This window comes from Leptonychotes weddellii, chromosome 7 (genome assembly GCF_054177405.1).
Source record: "Leptonychotes weddellii isolate Sample4059 chromosome 7, ASM5417740v2, whole genome shotgun sequence".
In the NCBI taxonomy this organism is placed as follows: domain Eukaryota; kingdom Metazoa; phylum Chordata; class Mammalia; order Carnivora; family Phocidae; genus Leptonychotes; species Leptonychotes weddellii.
In genome coordinates this window covers 86,698,986-86,717,902 of record NC_138375.1, presented here as the reverse complement: position 1 = coordinate 86,717,902, position 18,917 = coordinate 86,698,986, and the positions used below count along the sequence as shown (strand labels likewise).

General features: G+C 47.2%; 1 long non-coding RNA gene across 1 annotated transcript in view; it reads left to right on the top strand.

Moving 5' to 3' along the window:
• LOC145722670 (uncharacterized) overlaps positions 1-18,160 on the top strand; it is a 42,537-nt gene extending 24,377 nt beyond the window's left edge. Inside the window, exons 4-5 of the long non-coding RNA XR_014147112.1 lie at positions 13,362-13,438; positions 14,810-18,160. This is a non-coding gene — a long non-coding RNA (uncharacterized LOC145722670). The remainder of the gene's footprint in view (positions 1-13,361; positions 13,439-14,809) is intronic.
• Positions 18,161-18,917: the final 757 nt, after the last annotated feature.

The following is an 18,917-nucleotide window of genomic DNA, read 5'->3' as shown; positions in this document are numbered from 1 at the left end:
AGGCTTTGGCTTGGGTTCGATGCCATGCAACACATTTTAATCAGCATCTGCCGCGTGAAAGGCAGTATTAAGTGCTGTAGGAAAGACAAGGTTTTATTTCTGTCGAGAGCTTTTTATGGCACCAGTTCCATGGATCTCCACCCCACTCCAATCCATCTGCTTGCTCCTTGGGTATAGGCAGGAGACTTTTCCGGAAAGGAACAGCATGTGCTCATTCCTCAGAACCACAGACAGAAGCAGATTAGACTGTGGCAAATGCAAACCTGGCATGTTTACTGGAAAAAAGTTCTTGGTTCCCCCAAGAATAATCAACCAAAACAAAGTCGATTCTCTGGACATTCCTCAGTGAGATGATGTCTATGCAGGTTAAGTAGAGAATTCTAGGGCCTAAATATGCCCCAGTCACACTGTATTCTTTGCTGTTACTCCACTGAGGTACAGATTCTCTTATTTGATACTCAAAATTAACTGGGGGCTTTGGGTGAAGCTTTTAGGGTAGAATTTGGTTGGGCTTTTCCTGGTAAGATGACTCATCAGATCTGGTACACCAAGCGCCTCCAAGCTACAACAGTTTATGTTCAAATGGTTTCTAGAATTAAGGGGGCTTCTAGGATTTCTGAGCCAGGTAAGCTGCATTAGGGTAGAGCTCACTAGTAACAGAGCCAAAGGAACCTTCTCAAGGGGCACTACCAGGGATGGTGGGTGTGGACAGACAGAAGAGCAATTTGAACAGCCAGTCTCTCATTCAAGAAAGGTGTAAGAAGATAAAAACAGGTGGGAGTGCAGAGTGCTGGATTATGTAATAGTGGGACACACCAATCTTGGGGAAGACAGTGCCCATCGGCATTCCTCCAAAGGGACTTGAAGGAGATTTGGAGGCAAGGTGGGTAGTGTTGGCATCTCATCAGGCCAGTAGGGCTCTGAGGTTTGATCCAGGAGTCCTGGGCACTCTGATCTCAGAATGGCTTCCTGTTCCCTGGCAGAGCAGAGAAGAAGGGGGAAGCTTGGAGAAGCTTCGATGCACAGATCTCAGCCAGGTCCCAAGAGCATGGGAGGGCAAAAATGGACCCCCACAGGGTCATTTTTCCTGAGGCTCCATCTGTGCAATGAGATTTACTGCCTGGAGACAGGATGGGGATTAACTCTTGGATCTGTCCAGCCCGTTGAGGAGAGGGTCTTTGTCAAACAACGCTTTACTGGGTTGTGTCTCACCAAGAGAATAGGGAGGAGCCCGTAGGGTCAGCAGGAGGGAAGGGGACCTCCAACCTGTCTGTGGGCGGGGGGCAGAATCTCTCCACTATGAACACTCCTGGGGCTACAGCTTCTGCTGACCATTTGAAAAACAAATTATGGAAGATAAAAAATACATAAGAAGAACAGAAAGGTAATAAAAAAGATTTAATTTCAATAAAAAAAGAAGATGAGTAGATTAAGATGGGCTTAAAAACCAGACATCTTAAACACAAAAAGGCATTTCAAAATAAGTTTTAAAATAAGCAACTTTGACATTTCAATAAAAATAAAGGAGGAAAAAATAACTAAAGTAAATTAGGTTTAAAAATAAAATTTGAAATAAAATTTAAGAAATTTTGTATCTGGGAAGTTGGGAGAAAAATTACAATTCCAGTAAAAGAATATTAAGTTTTTGTGTTTTTTTTTTTTAAAGAGAAGCTACAGCTAGATGAGATTTAAAATCAGAGAAATGGCTGAACTCCAGGAAGAGATTAAAAACATAAAAGACGAAGCTATACATGATCAAAATAAAACCCCAAAGCCATGAGGTGAGAAGCTAAAAACCTGTTAGTAAATGAAGCTAACAGTGACATAGGATTTGTAAACACTATCAAATAAAAGGGAAAAATGTGTAGGATAAAGTGAAAATGGAGAGTTTTTATGTCTGGAGTCAGGTATAAGTCAAAGGAGATGGGGAGGAAACAGAGCAGGCAATAAGTTCCTATGGACACGGGTTCTGGGGGCTGCTCCAGCTTCTCCCGGGCAGTGGCCTCCACCTCAAGGGGTGACATTTATTTTTGGGGGGGTGAAGAGCCACGTGGCAGAAAGTCAAGAGCTCCTCTTACCCCTTGTCCTAGACATCGCCCCTATAGACTCTTGGCTTGGTCTGACCCTCGTGGTATTTATTCTTGCTCCTTAGTTCACTGTACCTATATGAGAGGCCCCGAGGAAAGGAATTTTCCAGAGCCACTGCAGCCCTGGGGCAGAAGAAACAGCCCTAGATCCTGCTGTGCCACCCCCCCCCCCCATTTTCACAGGAAAAGGAGAGGACATAAAAAGAGGTAAAGAGAAAAATCAAATATAGATTGAGGGTAAAATGTCTAGAACTGTAAATTGTTCACTAATACCTCCTTTTGATGTCTCCTGCATCAGAACATAAATACCAGTGGCAGGAAGTTTATCTTCTGCAGAGTTGCTAAAACTACCCCATATGTAATTATATATTCGTACTGTATTGGCTCAAAATTGTGCGGAATAAAGTGTAACCTAAAGAGAAGCCAAAAATAGTTACTTGGTTTCCTTTGCCAAATTTCCTTGAAAAATGTAACTGCATGAGAGTTTAAAATTAGGTGATCAGCTAACAAGTATTTGTTGAGTCTCCTGTGTTTGGGGAGCTGTTAGCCCCCCTGGAAGGAAAGAGGACAGCCTTCCTGGTCTCGCTGTCCACCGGAAGGGCACAGGGCCCAGTCCAGGCTCGTTCTCATTGCTGTGACCTACTTTTCACCAGTGTGATAGCCAAAAAAAAAAAAAAAAAATCTATTTGGGGCATGCTTGCTCTTCCAGGGTCTTTCTTGGTCCACTACTAAGACATCCAGGTGCTTTCTTCTCTTCAAAAAATCTGTTGTTCCTGTGAGTAGGCATTTTACAAAGCGCTGCGCTCTTTTGCTTCCTTAACTGACCTTCTTCTGCCTCACCTGTTGCTGTAGACCTGACTACACTTCCCCGGCAGCAGCAGGTAGAATCCTCTGGGAAGAACTTGGGTCCCATTTGCAAGTTAATTTCATGTGTCCGCTTATTACTGTGTTACCTGGTTCCTCTAAGCCTCACTTGCCCCTCAGTAACAGAGACGTCGTATGAAACATAGTAACACAATACTAACAGAGAGTTAATACTAACTCTCTTCCCTCTCAATAAAAATGCCCCTCACGCGGGTCAGCTCTTAGAAGGCCCTCCCACCACTCAATCAGACAGGCTCCTGAATGCTGGGTCCCACCCTAGTCTCCAAATGCTCGAAGCACAAAAGTAACCCATGACCATTGGCAAGGCCTTTGTCCACCCCGGACCTTCATTCCTTCATCTGTAAAATGTGACCTGCCCTTTCGGTGTCAGTCATGAGTAGCAAATGGCATCATTGATGACTGAGCACTTTATAAAAGCCCTATAACAGTACTGAGCCGGAGAAAACCAGGAGTCGATTGCTTTGTTTTCTTTAAGACCAGAGGGGGAGACTTGTGGGAAAGGTTGGTTTTCTTTCCCTAATTCAATCTGGCTGGTTTTGTTTAGTCTTTTTAAATAACAGATTAACTCTATATGAATTATTTATATATTTTACTCGTGTTTTGCCAAGAGGCTTTAAAATGTTACGGATGTTGGGTTTGGGAGTATGATGGTGGGTTGAACAGGTAGGCAAGCATTAGGGGCAAAAGAGAAGAAAACAAGAGTCTTCTCTCATAAAATACAGTACCTATATGGGATATACTGGATATGTGCAAGTTAATTAGCTCACTGGTTTGCGAAGCGAAGCCACAACAGGGACTAACTCTGAGACTGGCAGAGCCGAGAACCAAAACCACCACTTCTCCTATGCCTGCAGCCACGGCAGACATTTCCAATGGAACGCGGCACTTTCTCTAGCATGGCAGACATTTCCAATGGAATGTGGCATCTTCTCTAGCTGAAAGCTGACCTCACATTCCTTTTCATGGAATGCTTTAAAATTTTTTCTTTTTAATTTTTAATTTTTTATGCTAGAAATCTTCAAGAGTATAGTTAGACCAGGATAGCCCACATAATGACAACAGTAGCTTGAAGCTACAATCACTTAAAAAAAAAAAAAAGAAAGAAAGAAAAAAAGCTAAGGGGCCATATGTTGAAGGAAACTGCTTCATGAGCTATTCGGGCAGTTGTTGTTGGAACGTGGGAGGACCATGGACCAAGAGGAGACCAAGAGAAGGAGGGGGTCAAAGCTTGCTGCTATAGGATCCTAGCACTGCTCACTTCCTTTGCACCCTCTCCCAACACATACACAATTAATCCCCTAAACTGGGTCATATATTGAAATATTTAACTTTAGATTTACATTAATTTAAATGAAATGTACTTAAAAATTCAGTTCCTTGGTTGCACCGGCCACATTTCAACAACTCACTAGCCATATGTGGCCAGTGGGCAGTGCAGATATAGAACGTCTCCATCATCACAGACAGATCTATAGGTAACCTAAAGCAGACCCCAGGGTGTATTCTACTCGTAACACTGCTCAGTAGCCCTGCATCCCAGAGCTCATCCTCTGCTGGTTGGAATTAGGCACACACAGTATTAACAGAAACTCAGTTCTGACCCCCTCCCTTCCCTTTACCTGTATAGAAAGAGGGACTCAGGCTGGGGGAAAGAAGGAGAGGAAATACACCATTTCAAGAATTGAAATTATTTTTCTTCCACATGAAAGTTACAAAAAGAACAGATGGCACTTTTTGAAAAATGAAAATCTGGGATCAAAGAGAAAGAAAGAGCCAAGCATGAGTCCCAGGGCTGCTGTTGATTTTTTCCTGACCACCCCAGCCAACTCAACACCATCGTTGTTGTTTCTGTAAAATACACAAATGTTCTTAGTTTTAAGACTTGGGTTGCAAAGAGAATTCTTACTTTTACATTCGATTGAACAGAAGATGCTTGCTTTTACCCAAATTTCTTATGATTCTATGATTTCCCCTCCTGCCTGCCTGCCGGCTGCTTTGTGTATGAGGCAGAACAGATAAGCTTTAACCTTGGAGCTGCTCTGTGAGATTTTCTGCAGATGGTTTTCAATAATAAGGTGTTTGCTCATTTGTTTCTGGGTTCTTTTATTTCAAAATAAAAGTGCAGCCAAATTGACCCATGGGGAGAGAAGAGATTAGACAGAAAATAGCATCTCCTTAGATTTCTTACTCTAACGCATTCTGATTCCACCCGTGAAATTGTCCCACCAGGACGCTGGCAGGAACAGAACAAGGAGAGACCTTAGTTCTGGATGGGCACGTGTGAGGGCCGAGGAAGTCAGCTGAGGCTGAGAGGGTAGACAAGGGCCTCAGGTTTGGAGTAAGAGGTCAGGATCCAGACTGCAGGAGGCCGAGGAGATGGGGTGGTGAGCCTCAGAACCAGGCACGGGTTGCTTCCCCACCAGCCTCAAGCCCACAGGGCTTATCTGCATGTGGGTCCTGGCCATGACTGAGGCAGAAAAGAGATAGAATCCCAGCATGCTAGAGCTGAAGGGACTTTGGGGATCCTCTTGTGGAGTCCCCCCAAAGACCCTGAAGATAAGAAGCACCTTGTGTCCTTGTTAAGCACAGAGCCCTGGACCTGAACCACACCTCCTGAATCTTGGTCACCTAGGTATCTGATGAACACCTCAGGTGACTGATCTCAGAAAGTCTGGGAAGCACTCACCTATCCAGTGGTTCTCAGGCTGGACCACGCAGAGCCTGGAGATCTCTCACCGCTTCTCTAGCGCTACAGAAGGATGCAGTGGGAATGAAGGGGAAGGACTGAGTTTGTGAAACTTGAGGCCTCCCACCCTGCTACAGTCTGATCATGGTGAATAATAGGAGCAAGTGTTTATGAAACCCTCTGTCCTAAGAGCTGTGCGTGTATTCTCTCCTTAGCCCTTAAAATCACTCTAGGAAGCAGGTGTTAGTACACCTGTTGTGTGGATGAGAGAACTACGGCTGGGCCAAGAAGTAGCTGTTCCAAGATCACACCACTAGTAAGTGGCAGAGCTGGAATTTGCATAATACAACTCCTTCCCATCACGTTATACTAACCTTGAAGAAGCTCCACTTGCATTGGGTTTATGTCTTATTGGGCATCTTGCAGTATTTAGATTATAAAATGGATTCCACTGCTAATAAAGGTGTGAAAACACCTTGCTAGACTGATCCCTACCTTTTATACAAGAAGAAGCAAAGGCCCAGAGAGGCGACTTTGTGGTCACAAGGACACCAAATAAGGGTACAAAGTTGGGAGTTCTGGCCTGAACAAGGCCAGTAGCTTCCCCAAGAGGCCAACTCTGAACTTGGCTCCTCACCCAGCCAGCCGTGTGCACTGGGCCAACCCGGTCTGCAGCCTTTCCTGATTTCCTAAGGCTGGCAGACACCATCTGCTGAGAAAGAGTTATGGCCCCTGCTGAGGGCTGGATTGGGTACTGAGGACATTTAGCCAAAGGGGAAAACAAAGGTCATGGTTTATGGTGAGTAAATTTCTCATCTTGTTACACGGAACCATGATCCCTTTGTTAGGCAGCCTCGAGTGTCTACGACTGCAACTGAATCTGATCCTCTTTTATTCCTGTTGTAATTAATGTCCACGTGGCGTGGGGCTTCCTGAAAGGGTGAGATATTTTCTAGAGGAGGCTATATTTCAGGTGCAGGTGACTTATTTCTTCTTCCCTGGGACTGGTTCATCAATCACTTGGAGATGTTTTGCAACCAAAGGGCAAATGCATTTCTCAGAGCAGCGGCCTCCACCCCAGTCCCCGAGCCAAAGCCAGGCAATCAGGAAAGGGCTTGGTGCGCGGCCAGCCCCTGTCTTCCAAAACCCACCATCTGGGAAGTGCATGTGTTGCCTCTGCTCCCAGTGGGGACTGGACGCTTGGCTGGGTGCCTGCAAGCCCTGCTCCCACAACACTCGGTGGTCTGTCCGCCTACGGTCTCTGTGAGGGCTGACGAGGAAGGTTTGGAAGCTGCACGCTCTTTGCTTGGGAAGTCCAGCTGAGCCTCCAGGTTGATTGATTTGATTGAGTGTCCAAGACCCAGCGTTTTCTCCAGGGCTGCCGTCAAAACTCTCTTTTCATGTTGAGAAATCAATTTTCCTCACTTGGCTGAAATGGCTTTACAAAACGTACGTTTGAGAGAGGGCTGGATTCTGTAGCCTACTTCTTGAATGACGTGCTTCTTGACACATGCTCTGTCTTGGAGGGGCTCAGATTAGATGGGTCTTGACTCCTTTTATGGCCTCCTTGTCCATCCTCCCCCTCCCCCCCGCCAATTCTAAAGAAGCCCGTCGCACCAGGTAGCCTTTGAGCATCTCATTACCTAGCAGATGGGTCATAGACAACTTCTGCTTGCGTTTCTCTCAAAGTAGTAATGTCCCTGATGTATCTTAGCAGAAAGTCCCGTGCTGAGCAAATCTGACCACGGAAGTCTGACATTTGCAGTGAGAGGGAGCACTGCAGTGTCTCACGTTGGTAGGAAAGTCTAGGAAGACAGATGGGGAGGGAAAATGCGGGTGTGGTAACAGGGTAAATTTGGAAGAGAGTAGTTGTGGGGAGACAGACTTTTACCTTTACCCTCTTAGGGTTCTTTTAGGCTGGGCCTGAGAATTCAACTGACACAGACAGATCAGCAGGAGAAAAATATCCAAATTTATTTAATGCAAGTTTTATGTGACCCGAGAGCCTTCACAAGGAATGAAGAACCAACAAATGGCAAAACCTACTTGCTTTCAGATTCGGTCAAACCAAGAGAGGCAGTGTGGAAACTACAGAAGGAGATTAGAGGAGGGTAAGAATTATTTTAACAAGGTCTGTTTGCGTAGAATTCTCTCCATCCCAGCTTATCTGTGATGATAAGAATGTTACTTTCCTCCTGGTACTGGGAAGACAGCTTTCTATGAGAATCGCATCTCCTTCTCCTGCTTCTGAGCAAAATTCGAAGGAAGGTTGGAATTGTTTCTTGTATTTGCTGTTGTTGGAATGCCTTTACCTCAAGAGAGTCAATGTGGCAGAGCGGCATAGTTGGGGTGGCATGTTCTGAACCCCTTCACAGTGCAGTATGGAGGGAGACGGCATGGGGAGGGGGGCAGTTCTGAGCATTAGGCTGCTGACCAGCCTGGTTTGAACTCTGGCTTGGCCACCTCCCAGCTATGCCTCTGCCAGCAAGTTCTTGATTCTCTTCTTGGTGGCTTCATGTGAAAACAGCACTTACTTCGTGGAGTTGCTGGAATTAAATGAGCTCATGAATATAGAACATTTAGCACCCTGCCTGGCACATAATAGGTGCTCACTAAATATTAGCTATTAATATTCGCCTTTTGCTTGGGAAGTGATAGTGGATCCCCTGGCTTAGCGTGGGGACCTAGCCAGTGAGGTTTTGGTTCCTCCTTGACCGCGATGTCTCAGTCGCTTGGGCTGCCCTGCTTTCCCGGGGACGGTGGCAAGCGGGGCGGACTGCTCTGACCTGCCGAGAAACACTGCGTTGAGCTTCCTAAAAGCAAGGAGGCTGCAAGGCAGGTGATTTACTCAGAGGGTAAAGGCTCCTCAGGCTCCTACCCACTTTATTCGGCCATCCCGGAAGGGATTTTTCAGTTAATTAAGGAGAGGAAAGACCGATCACCTTCAGCTCCGCCTTACCGAGAGAAGACTTGCCGAGAGCTTTAAAAGGCTTGCCTCCTCCCGGCATGGCCCTCCCCACCCGCCCTCGTCCCCCAAGGCACAGCACGTGGGTCTCTTTTTCAGGCTCCTCAAGAGAAAAATGAATGACTCTCAGACCGGTACACAAATGGCAGGAAGAATGCGATCTGGCAGTGTTAGAAATCGAGCCGTGGCCTGTTACCGTCCCTCCATCTCCCCGGGTCCGGCGTCCCTGGCCTGAGCCGAGTCCTTGAGCGGAGAGACGCGGCAGGTGCTGCGGCGCAGTCGTCCGCATCGATGAGCGGCCGGGCGAGGTCCCCAGCGAGAGCCTCGGGGGCTGTCCGATGGGTTGATGCAGCTGTCTAATAAAAGACCATTTTCGTAGTCGGTGTTCAGTGAAAACATTCCATTTTCATTTATAGAAGCGGTGAAGCCACCTGCTATTTAAAGGCCCCCTCCTCCTCGTCTTCCTCACCCCAGGGCGGAATCTTCCAGCTCCCTCCCTCAGCCAGCTGTGTCTTGGCAAAGTTCCAGGCTCCTCCTTCAGAGACGTCAGTCTCTCTGACCGTCCACCCCATGTGCCCTGCTTTTTATACTCAGTCTGGAGGACGGGATTATGGCCTCACCCACAAAAATAGCTTCAAGGAGAGCGGTCAGCTGAGGAGGAACTAGGTGTACCCTGTCGAGGCACGAGGAGCCAGACATGACTCGCCTGCAGAGCCCGGACTCCCTGCTTCGCTCCCCACCGTGTTCGCACACGGCTCGGGCTGAGTCAGGCGCTGACAACGGAGGGGGCGGGGAGGAGCGAGGACGAGAAGAAAATGCTGCTGCCGAGGCAGGAGCGCAGGAGCGCAGAATCCAGAGTAAAGGCAAGGGGCTCAGAGCAAACAGAAGGAAGAAAGCAAAACAAAGAGCCAGATGCAGCAATACCTCAATGAGCCAGCCGGCTGGGGGCATGGTGGGCCTTTTCGGTTACTGGAAGTTTCTAGTTAACTGTGAATGGAGCCAAAATCCTTTGCCTTAACCCTTAATTCAGAAAAGCTTTTTACACGGTGTCAGTTCACTTCCTTAAGGCCATTCCGGACGGGGACTATGGGATCTTAGGGCAGCAGTCGGGACGTCAACACCGCAAACACGGTGGAGAGCCTGTGGAGGGAAGGGTCCCAGCCCCGGTGGAAATATATGCTGAACCCCTCTGCTTGCCCTGAACGCTAAATCTCTGAGAGAAACTTGTTTTTTCATGTTTTTGGTTTCATCTTAATCACGAATTGCTGAGAATTTTTGTTAAATCATAACTGCATAGTACACTTCTATTTATTCTTCAAATCTCAACTTGAGTATCACCTCCTCTGTGAAGCCTTTCTGATGACTCCTGCTCTCCCCTCAGGCCCTCCCCATCATTTCCCTCTTGGCTTAGCACACTGTGTTTAAATACTTTATAAACATGGGACACAGTGGGCAGGTGATGAAGGGAGGGCTTCCTCTATGACCTTCCCCGTAAAGAAGCTGAACTCCCAATCTTTGCCTTAAGACAGTAATAAACTCCAACTACCTGTGAAGTCTCAGAAGGTTAAAAAAAAAAAAACAAGTCCTGCTTTACTGTTCTACCCCCAGCTCACGGCCAGAGGCCAGAAACGAGGGAGGGAAAGAGAGGTGAAAAAGGAAGGAGACATTCTATAAACAGGTAAAAGGGGAGAGAGAGAGAAACCATTTACAGTCTTGGTGATTTAATCTTAATTCTGAAACCTATCCCCTGTCTGTTTCCCTCTGATCTGTAAAACAGAGTGCCTCCTACAAGGTTTCTGAGTTCTGAAACAACTCAGGAGGATAATAGTTCTCTTTCCATTAACGAATCCATTCTCTAAATGTGCCATAGGGGGTAGGAGTGGGGTGGGAGTGTAGGGAAGACAATCAGTCAGCAGTTAGCAAGAGCCAGATAAACACAGTGGCGGACCCGTGGCCAGATTGGAGACCAACCAAGACTAAGACAGTCAACGCTGCTCAACATTTGTTGTGTCTCTATTCTGTGGGCCATGATAAAAGTCCCCAAAACCGTCCTTGTTGGGCCACGACCCATAGTTGAGAATGGGAAACCAGGAGTAGGGCAAAAGGAAGGCAGGGCACCGCTCTGGCCTAGGAGGCAGCTGCCTGGACACTGGCCCCTGGACGGCTTGCCCGTCCAGCAGGTAGGGCTGGTATCTGGGGGATTAGCTCATCTGCCCTGAGCTCAGCGGAAACCGGGCACCCCTCTCTGCCCTGGCCATGCCCTTCGTGTGTGCCTAGCCCCCCACCAGCTCTGGCAGCCTCGTGTCTGCCTGGTCATGGTGTCAAGTCTAATTTAAGCCATGGGCCTGGTGACCCTTTCAATCTGCCTCTGAGAAGGCCTACATACTGCTTAAAAACCAACCAACCAACAGCCCTCTGGCCCTGTGGTTTTACAGACAAGAGAGGATGTGGTGACGTCCTATTATAGAGGTTGTAACAGTGTCCTCTAGGGTCCCCAAGGTAGACGACAGCGTGTATGCCAACCTGGCAGACAAACAGCTCATTATGTTTATGCGCACCAATGGTGTGTTCAGAGCTGTACCCACATGATGAAACAGGAAGTGCACTGGACATTTCCTCAGCACGTCCCCTGCTTTCCTGCACTCCTGGTGGGTAGGGCCCGTTTTCACTTCTGTATCCTCAGTATCTGGCACAGAACCTGACCAAGTATAGGTGCTCAACCGATGCTCCCTGAATGAATATAATAACTCCACTTTCAGAATTCAGTTACGTCTTGATGCAAGTCTGATCCATCATCTCTTTGCTCCTTTATGGGGATGAGCTCACCGAATGTCCCCGCAGTCCCCAACAGCTCATCTGTCACTCAGCGGCCAGCACCTCAGCAGCAAGGCAGGCTGCTCCTCAGGTGGCCAAGCAGAGTGCACAGGGTTCTACCCTCTTTCTTGCCTTCCTTCCTCTTTGCCTTCCTCCTGCCCTTCTGGCAGGGTGACCAGTTGTCTCGGCTTGCCCAAATCTGAGGCCTTTGTCAAGCGAAAACCAGGCAAATCCCAGCAAACCTGGGCAGGTTGGTCATTCCATTCTCCTTTTCCCTTCCAGAAACATATAATGAATCATGGTTTGGGCGTGGCCCTGAGCTAGACCATGTGGACTTATCAAGAACAGGATAAAGCTGCCACCCTCAGCAATCTCAGAGTCTAATGGGACGGAGACACAGTGGGCAAGAAATGATAGAGTACCAAGGAGAGGCAGAGTAGCTGGAGGGCGAGAGAGAGAATATGGTGAAATTAGGGGAAGTTTCCTTCAGGATGTGACAGCAAAGAGCAGCAGAAAAGTCTGATTGGCCAAATGCACCCAGGCCTGGTCAGGGAGACTGAGACCAGTATTTCCTTACAAGTTGGGAGCGTCCTCTACCCGGGTGCTATAGTGTTCCTGAGGAATCGGAGGGTGACAGTGTCAAATATGGTGTGGCACCATCATCCCAGGAAAGCACAGGCCCAGCTCTGCTGGAATGCATTGACTGGTTTTACTCAGGGCAGTGGAGCTGACTACAGAGCCAAATTCCCTTGGCTCCGGAGTGAGAATGTTACTGCATTTCCACCCCCTTATCATCAGCTTCACCCCTCCCTTCTGTACCCTACCTCTCTCTTCTCCTTATCCAAAACATAAATATAAGTCAGGATCTTGGCCCGGTGACAAGACAGGTGATCATTTCCATTCCTTTCTCATGGAAACTCAAGCCTTGATTTCTGCCACATCTGGAACACAGAGCTTGATGAAAGCGGAGTCGAAGGTCATAGTGCCTTTTGGCCTAGGATTTCAGAGTCTGAATTCCACACTCTCATCGGGCAGCTCTTGAGCAAGCTCAGGGCTTCCAATGCCTCCTTAACATTTATCTTTCAGAGAGTGGGGAAAGGACCTGAGATATTCAGTGGGAATCTACTCACAGCCTGCTTTTGGTCGGTCTTCTCGTGCTCCTCTTGAAATTGGATACCTTCTGGTCTCTCTGGTTTTTCTGGCTTTAGTGACGCGCTGCCCTGAGAATCTTTGCTGGCCACGGTGATTGCTGAGACTGGGACATGACAGATGCTTCTGAACCAGAGCCTTGTACTATTCCTATAGGTTTGGGTTGGACTGGGCTGCCCACCGCATGGACACACACCCACAGCACATATGGTTGGCACTCTCGATAGTTCAGCTTTGTGTTAGCTTCACCGTCCAGTGGAAAGTGGCTGGAGAGCTCGGCGGTGAATTCACTCATTTTCATATAGGACTCTGTATTTACTGATGGGTCAAGGCCTCTTGGATTTCTCTAGTTTGACTGGGTCCGTTATTTCTCTCTAGCACTGAGTTCAGGAGGTAATTGGAATCAATTTAGGGTTTTTATTCCATTCACTTAAAAGTAATTTTAAAAAATTTCACCTTGTCCTACATCTACTCCCCACCTGCACCTTAACAACATATTGTCTTCTGACTTATGTACTGGAGAAGCTTTGCTATGAACCTAGGGCAGGAAGTCTTCAGCTGACTGCCATGGAGGTAGGTAGGTTCCCAAGAATCTTCTTCAGGAGGGCAGGTGGCCATATCTCGGTCCTACCAGCTTTGACAGCTGCGATATCTAGGGCCGGCTAAGCTACCTTAGGAGAGCCTGCCCTAGAGGGGGCTGAGTCCCCTGTTTATTTGTAGGCCCAGAAATCCTAAAAGCCACTCAGGAGCCTACTCTTCTCCTCTATATATCTAGATGTTGACTTCTGGAGTGGCCCAGCTTCTGAGGACTGAAGCCATCAAACCAGGGGGAGGAGGATGCTTCGAACCTGGGTAAGTGCTTCTCTCTAAGCAACTGTGCAAAGGGGCCAAAGAGAAACCAAGAGATGATGAACTCCTATAGTGAATATGTTCCTCCTTCAGTAGAGGATGTTGCTCTCCCTACAGGTGCCCTCCCCTTCAATTTTTCTCTTCTCTTTGGCCGAGTTCCTTTGCAATTTATTATAGAACTTCCTCCTACCACATGTTTCTCCTGGAGTCTACTCCAATGTCAGTAGTCTGTTCTCATGGATTCAACAATCCATTAATATTCAGATCTGGATTTATGGTATCATCTTATAAGGGAGAGAAAACCCTATGCCAAAAGGGACAATGCACATAGCTTCTTTCTCTTTTTGAAATATATTCAGCTATGACTAGAAGTGGAGGGACAGGGAAGGAGAAGGGTATGGCCACCAAGACTAAAGCATAAAAGGATAGAAAGAAGGAACCCCCATCTTGGTGAGGTGCCACATCAAGACAAAAGTGACTTTTGATGAAAATAGCTCAAAGTAGCTTTATGATGACAAGTACAATGATGACACTGATGATAAAGATGAGGAGGAGGAAGATGCTAATGGTAATGATGTGAACTGAGTGTTGGGACAAGTGCCATGAATGAATTGATTTGGTTACTGAAACCTTCATATTGGGAATTTCCAACGGTTTCATAGCAATTGGCATCTTGGATTGATTGGTAGCAGCTGTTTCAACTGAATGGCATCAGATTCTGGGGTTCGATCCGGGGTCGTCTGCAGACAACGTGATGACCAATTAGTGATGTCAGATGTAACCAAAAGAGAGAGTGGGGAGCCAGAATTTCATATACTTACCATCCATGCAGCGTAAACTATGGTTTGTTTGTATCTCATTGCACAGGAGTTGAGACACCTTGGCTGTTCAATTTTGTACTGGGTTACTTACAAACGTGCCATAATTTGTTGGGCACCATTTACTGCTCTCCCACTATGTGCCAGGCATCCTATGGTGTTCGGTGTTCAGAGCACAGCACGGTGAGGGTGGTGGCAGCTGAAGACGCGCTCTCTCTGATTGAACTTCCAAGGGCAAACACAGAGGGGAAAACCCAGGGACTTCGCTGGAAAGTTTAGCGTAAGAACATCTTCCCCCTTCCCCCTTCCCCCTCCCCCCCTAAAACTTCAGGAGGGCTAGGAAAGCGGCCTTTCCCATAGTAACCTTGTGTCCCAGCACCCACCCTTCTCCTTGCTTCCTGTGGGGGCAGAGTCAGTTTTTCAGTGACAGGCCTGATGTCATGATGATTTCAAGTGATTTGGCCCAAAGACAACACCTACTCCCTGAACAATATCCATGAAAACTTAACGCAGTAACTTGAGTGAGTCACATTTTCCCTGTGGATGTGATTTGCAGATGTCGGGATGGAACTTAACCAGGGCTGCCTTCTGAAATGGAACTTCCAGAGAGCAGCAGACAGACTGTGGAACAGCCTTCCCAGAAAAAGAAAAGCCTCCTATAGACCAGCAAGAGCTCTGATCACACAAATGCAAGCAAGGTTTCCAAAGAAAATGAAATGAGAGTTTAGAGAATGGGCATGGAAAATTTCTCTACAGAAAGATTCAAACTCACTGTACACCCGTGAAAAGGAACCTTTTTTTTTTTTAAATCAAAATATGTTCACAAATACTGGCTTATTTGATTCTCATAATAACCATGAATGTGGGCTGTGGATATGGGCCATGAAAACATGATTCTCCATTTTGCGGTTGGGAGAAGGGAGAGAGAATGTCAGTGGTTTGCCTTTCAGGGCACGTGAGTAGCAAATGATTGAAGCAGGACCCGGGTCTTCTGGTTGCCCCTAGACGGTGTTCTTGCTGCCTCATTCTGCCTTTACAAATTGGAGGTGGGCCACCTAAGTAGCAATCTCTTTTCTTTCAGACAGAAATGTATCTTTAAAAAAAAAATAAGGACAAGGATCAAAAATAGTCTCAAATGAACATGGAAAAAATATTTTAGTTATATTTTATGATACATTCAAAGATTTTCTTAAGGTAGAGAGTCGGAGGGGCAGAGGGCAGTAGAGATGAGAAGAAGTGAAAAAAGACACACTCACATGCCGCACATGCCCACAACTTCCATGGACTAACAGCTCCATAGTATCACTTTTTAGAACGCAACAGGGTACTTATGTTTTCACAGTGATACGCAGAAATATGGGCAATACCTCTTCTGGGAACTGGTGACGTTGAGGATAAAATTTGGGTCAGGAATGAGAGTTCTCTTAGCTGTGGCTGAAAATGAGGGAGATCATTTCCCTTGCTGTTGTCATGTTTAACTTCCAGAATGAAGCGATTGCCCTGCTTCAGCTCCATCTTTATAATAACGAGCAATGATGACGGACGAGCACATAGAATACAAAGAGTGGGAGAAAGCAGGGCAAGAGAAAACCAGAGTGGGGGCGTCTTCACAGCCCATTAGAACCGCCTGGGCAGGCTGTAACTTTGTGGGGCCTGGACCCCGCCCCAAACCAATCGGACTGCTGGGGCTGGGCCCCCAGGTGGCAGACAGAACTTAGGGCCTCCAGGTGTGTCCAATGTGTGGCCCAGGCTGAGAACCCTGCTTTTAAGAGATCTGCCCCCAAAGGCTGACTTAGGAAAGGAAAATACACCAAAATAACTGAAATGAGATTGGGGGAGGGCCATGCAAAACCTTCTCCTGGAAGAGAGACGGAGAACAGAAGATAGAGATGACTCAGGAGGTCAGAGCGCAGCACGGTGAGGGTGGTGGCAGCTGAAGAGGCGCTCTCTCTGCTTGAACTTCCAAGGGCGAACACAGAGGGGAAAACCCAGGGACTTCGCTGGAAAGTTTAGCGTAAGAACATCTTCCCCCTTTTGCCTTAATTAACCTTTATTCCAATGCAACACTTTGAGGGCTGGGAGAAGGGTGCTAAATCCTCCGATTCATTTGGTTCTGGGCCTCACACAGAAGCAGCGTGGGAGGACTTCTCACCGGAGGGAACACTCGCTCTTATGTACAACTCCTAAGGCTGCCCTCCTCCAAAGAAGCAGAACGTTCCGACCGGGGACAAAGCAGTGGTCCAAGGACAGCCACGTCACCTCACCAGTGGAGGTGACAGGTTAGGCCAGAAGGAAGTTGGCAGTGTTGTGTGGGTGAGGGGCTCTGAGATAACACGTGAGGACAATGAAGGGAAAAAAAGGTCACCTTTCAAATTCCTTCTGAGATGGAGTCAGATGAGGACTTTCTTCTTTTGTAAATGAGCTGAATGCAGTGATGAGACTTCATTTTCCATCAATACTGGCGTCAATATTATTTGCTCTGGATACCCTAGCCCAGGAATCCTTAACGTCATTACCCTCCCATTCTTGGTTAGAGTAGAAGCTCCCTGAGGGGCTACTTCTTCTGCAGCTTGACAGCCTTTGAAGTGTACAGTTTAGCACCTACCCAGCATGTAGTAGAAACTGAGTGAAGGTTGATGGAGAAACCAATTAGAATATGGCTGGTATTGCAGGGGAAACACCATGGGCTAAATAAAACACGTCCCCCAGAAATGCAAGGTGCCCTGCCCTATTGCTAAGGGGCAAATGGGGATGCCTTCTGGGGGACACAGGGGTCCAGGGAATTTCTACTTTCCTTCCAACCTCATTCAGAATGGGGGCAGGGAAGCGGAGAATGGACTAGAGATGTCCTGGACGTGACATTCGGGATCGTGACACTTGGAGACTCTGTGGCAGGAATGCTGAGGGCAGAAGGCAGTGAAATGGTCTGTTCTCACCCCTCAAGGCAGAGCCTCAAGCCATTGAGGGACCACACCACCAGGTGTCACTGCTTCCCAGAAAACGCAGCTTGTGATCAAGTGGGGTTTTAGGATCCCAAAGTCCTTTCTGGAAGGCCAGAGCCACTCTGAAATTGGATGTCCAAGAAGGCTTGAGAGCTGGATTTTTCTTTTGGTGAGAAAGCTCTTGTTTCCTCCAAAGCAATAGGTCCTGAGTAAGCTCTTGGAACCCCTCTGAAGCCTTGGAAAACTTGCCACCTTCTAAACAAAAGCATCTTGTGTATACCCTTAGGAAATAATTACGTGGAAGTTTATAGTCAGTCTTGCTGTTTTGCCTGCAGCATATAAAAAGTTTCCAGTGTGCATCTCCCGTGCTCAGATGTTGTGCATTAATCACATTTGGAGGTAGAGCCTGGAGCCCGCCCGGCCTGGCCTGAACTTTCAGTGGGAAGATGCAGCTATATTGGTCAGGGCGATTACAAAGGTAGGTCAGGGCATTAGAGGCTTTGGCCGCGAGTACTGGTGATTAGGTTAGAGCTCATTGGACAAATGGATTAGTGTTGGATGAATGGGCTCCCTTGGACAAAGGGAAGTAAAAGACTACTTTAATCAAGACTAAGCCGCATCTCCCAGCCAGTCAGCCATCGTCAGTGCCTAAGAATGTTCCGGGACGCTAAGGCCTGGCCGGCATCTGTTAGATGGGACTCTGCACCTGCACCAGTCGGGAATACAGTCAAAAGATGGAAGCCGAGGAGGAAAATAATCTAGGTCAACTTCTGTTGCTTCCCAAAGATTCCAGTTTTGTGGCTTGAAACGTCCTTCCCGTTGGTCTACATAACTACTGGACCCCAAGTTTATGAATGTCGGTGCTTTCAAGCAAGTCAAGTGGCTGCCAAGAAATACATATGGTTAGTCCAAGACTTGGGACTGTATTTGCGTTGACCTTGGCTTCTAATTTCTCTATCATCACATAGGCCTGGCTGATTGGACCTTGCCTTTTGTCAAATCTGAGTAAAGAAACCTTCCACATGAGGGCCAAGGCTGCTGTGTGTTGACTTTCCTGTCATGATCTCCTCCTCCTGTGTTTTCTGGAAAACAAGACTTGGTCTGAGGTTTCCTGGGTCTTTCTTTGACAGAAACATTTGGAACCATTGGGAATCAATCAATATATATTCCTTCTGGCTGGGGAGATCAGGGAGGGCAAACCGATCTCTGTGTGTAAGAAGAGGTAGCATTTTGGCCAGAGTTTCTCAAGTCTGATTGCACCTTAGACTTACAAGGGAGGGGACGAGGGGGATGGCAGGGTTAAAAATTATTAATGCCTAGGCTCAACCCAGATATTTCTCGTTCAGTTGTGTGGGATGAGGCTCAGGCATCAATAGTGTTCCTAATGTTCCTCAGGTGATATTAATGTGTGGCCAGCATTGAGAATCCGATTTCAGGTTCTCAGCTGAAAGGAAATTAGTTGGTGGGTGTATGTATCCTATCTCTCTGATTAGATTATAAGCCCCTAGAGAGTGAGGACAGCATCCCATATTTTAGCATCTTCTCTCTGAGTTTAATAGTGTGCAGTACACACCGAGTATTTAAATATGAATTCTTGGATGCATGGACAAACATCATTGCCTGAGAAACCTCATCCTCTTGAGGGAGTGGCTACTATTTTAAACATGCTGCAATGCAGAGGCCCTTTTAGGGAAGTCTGGGCCAGCTGGACCTGCCACAATT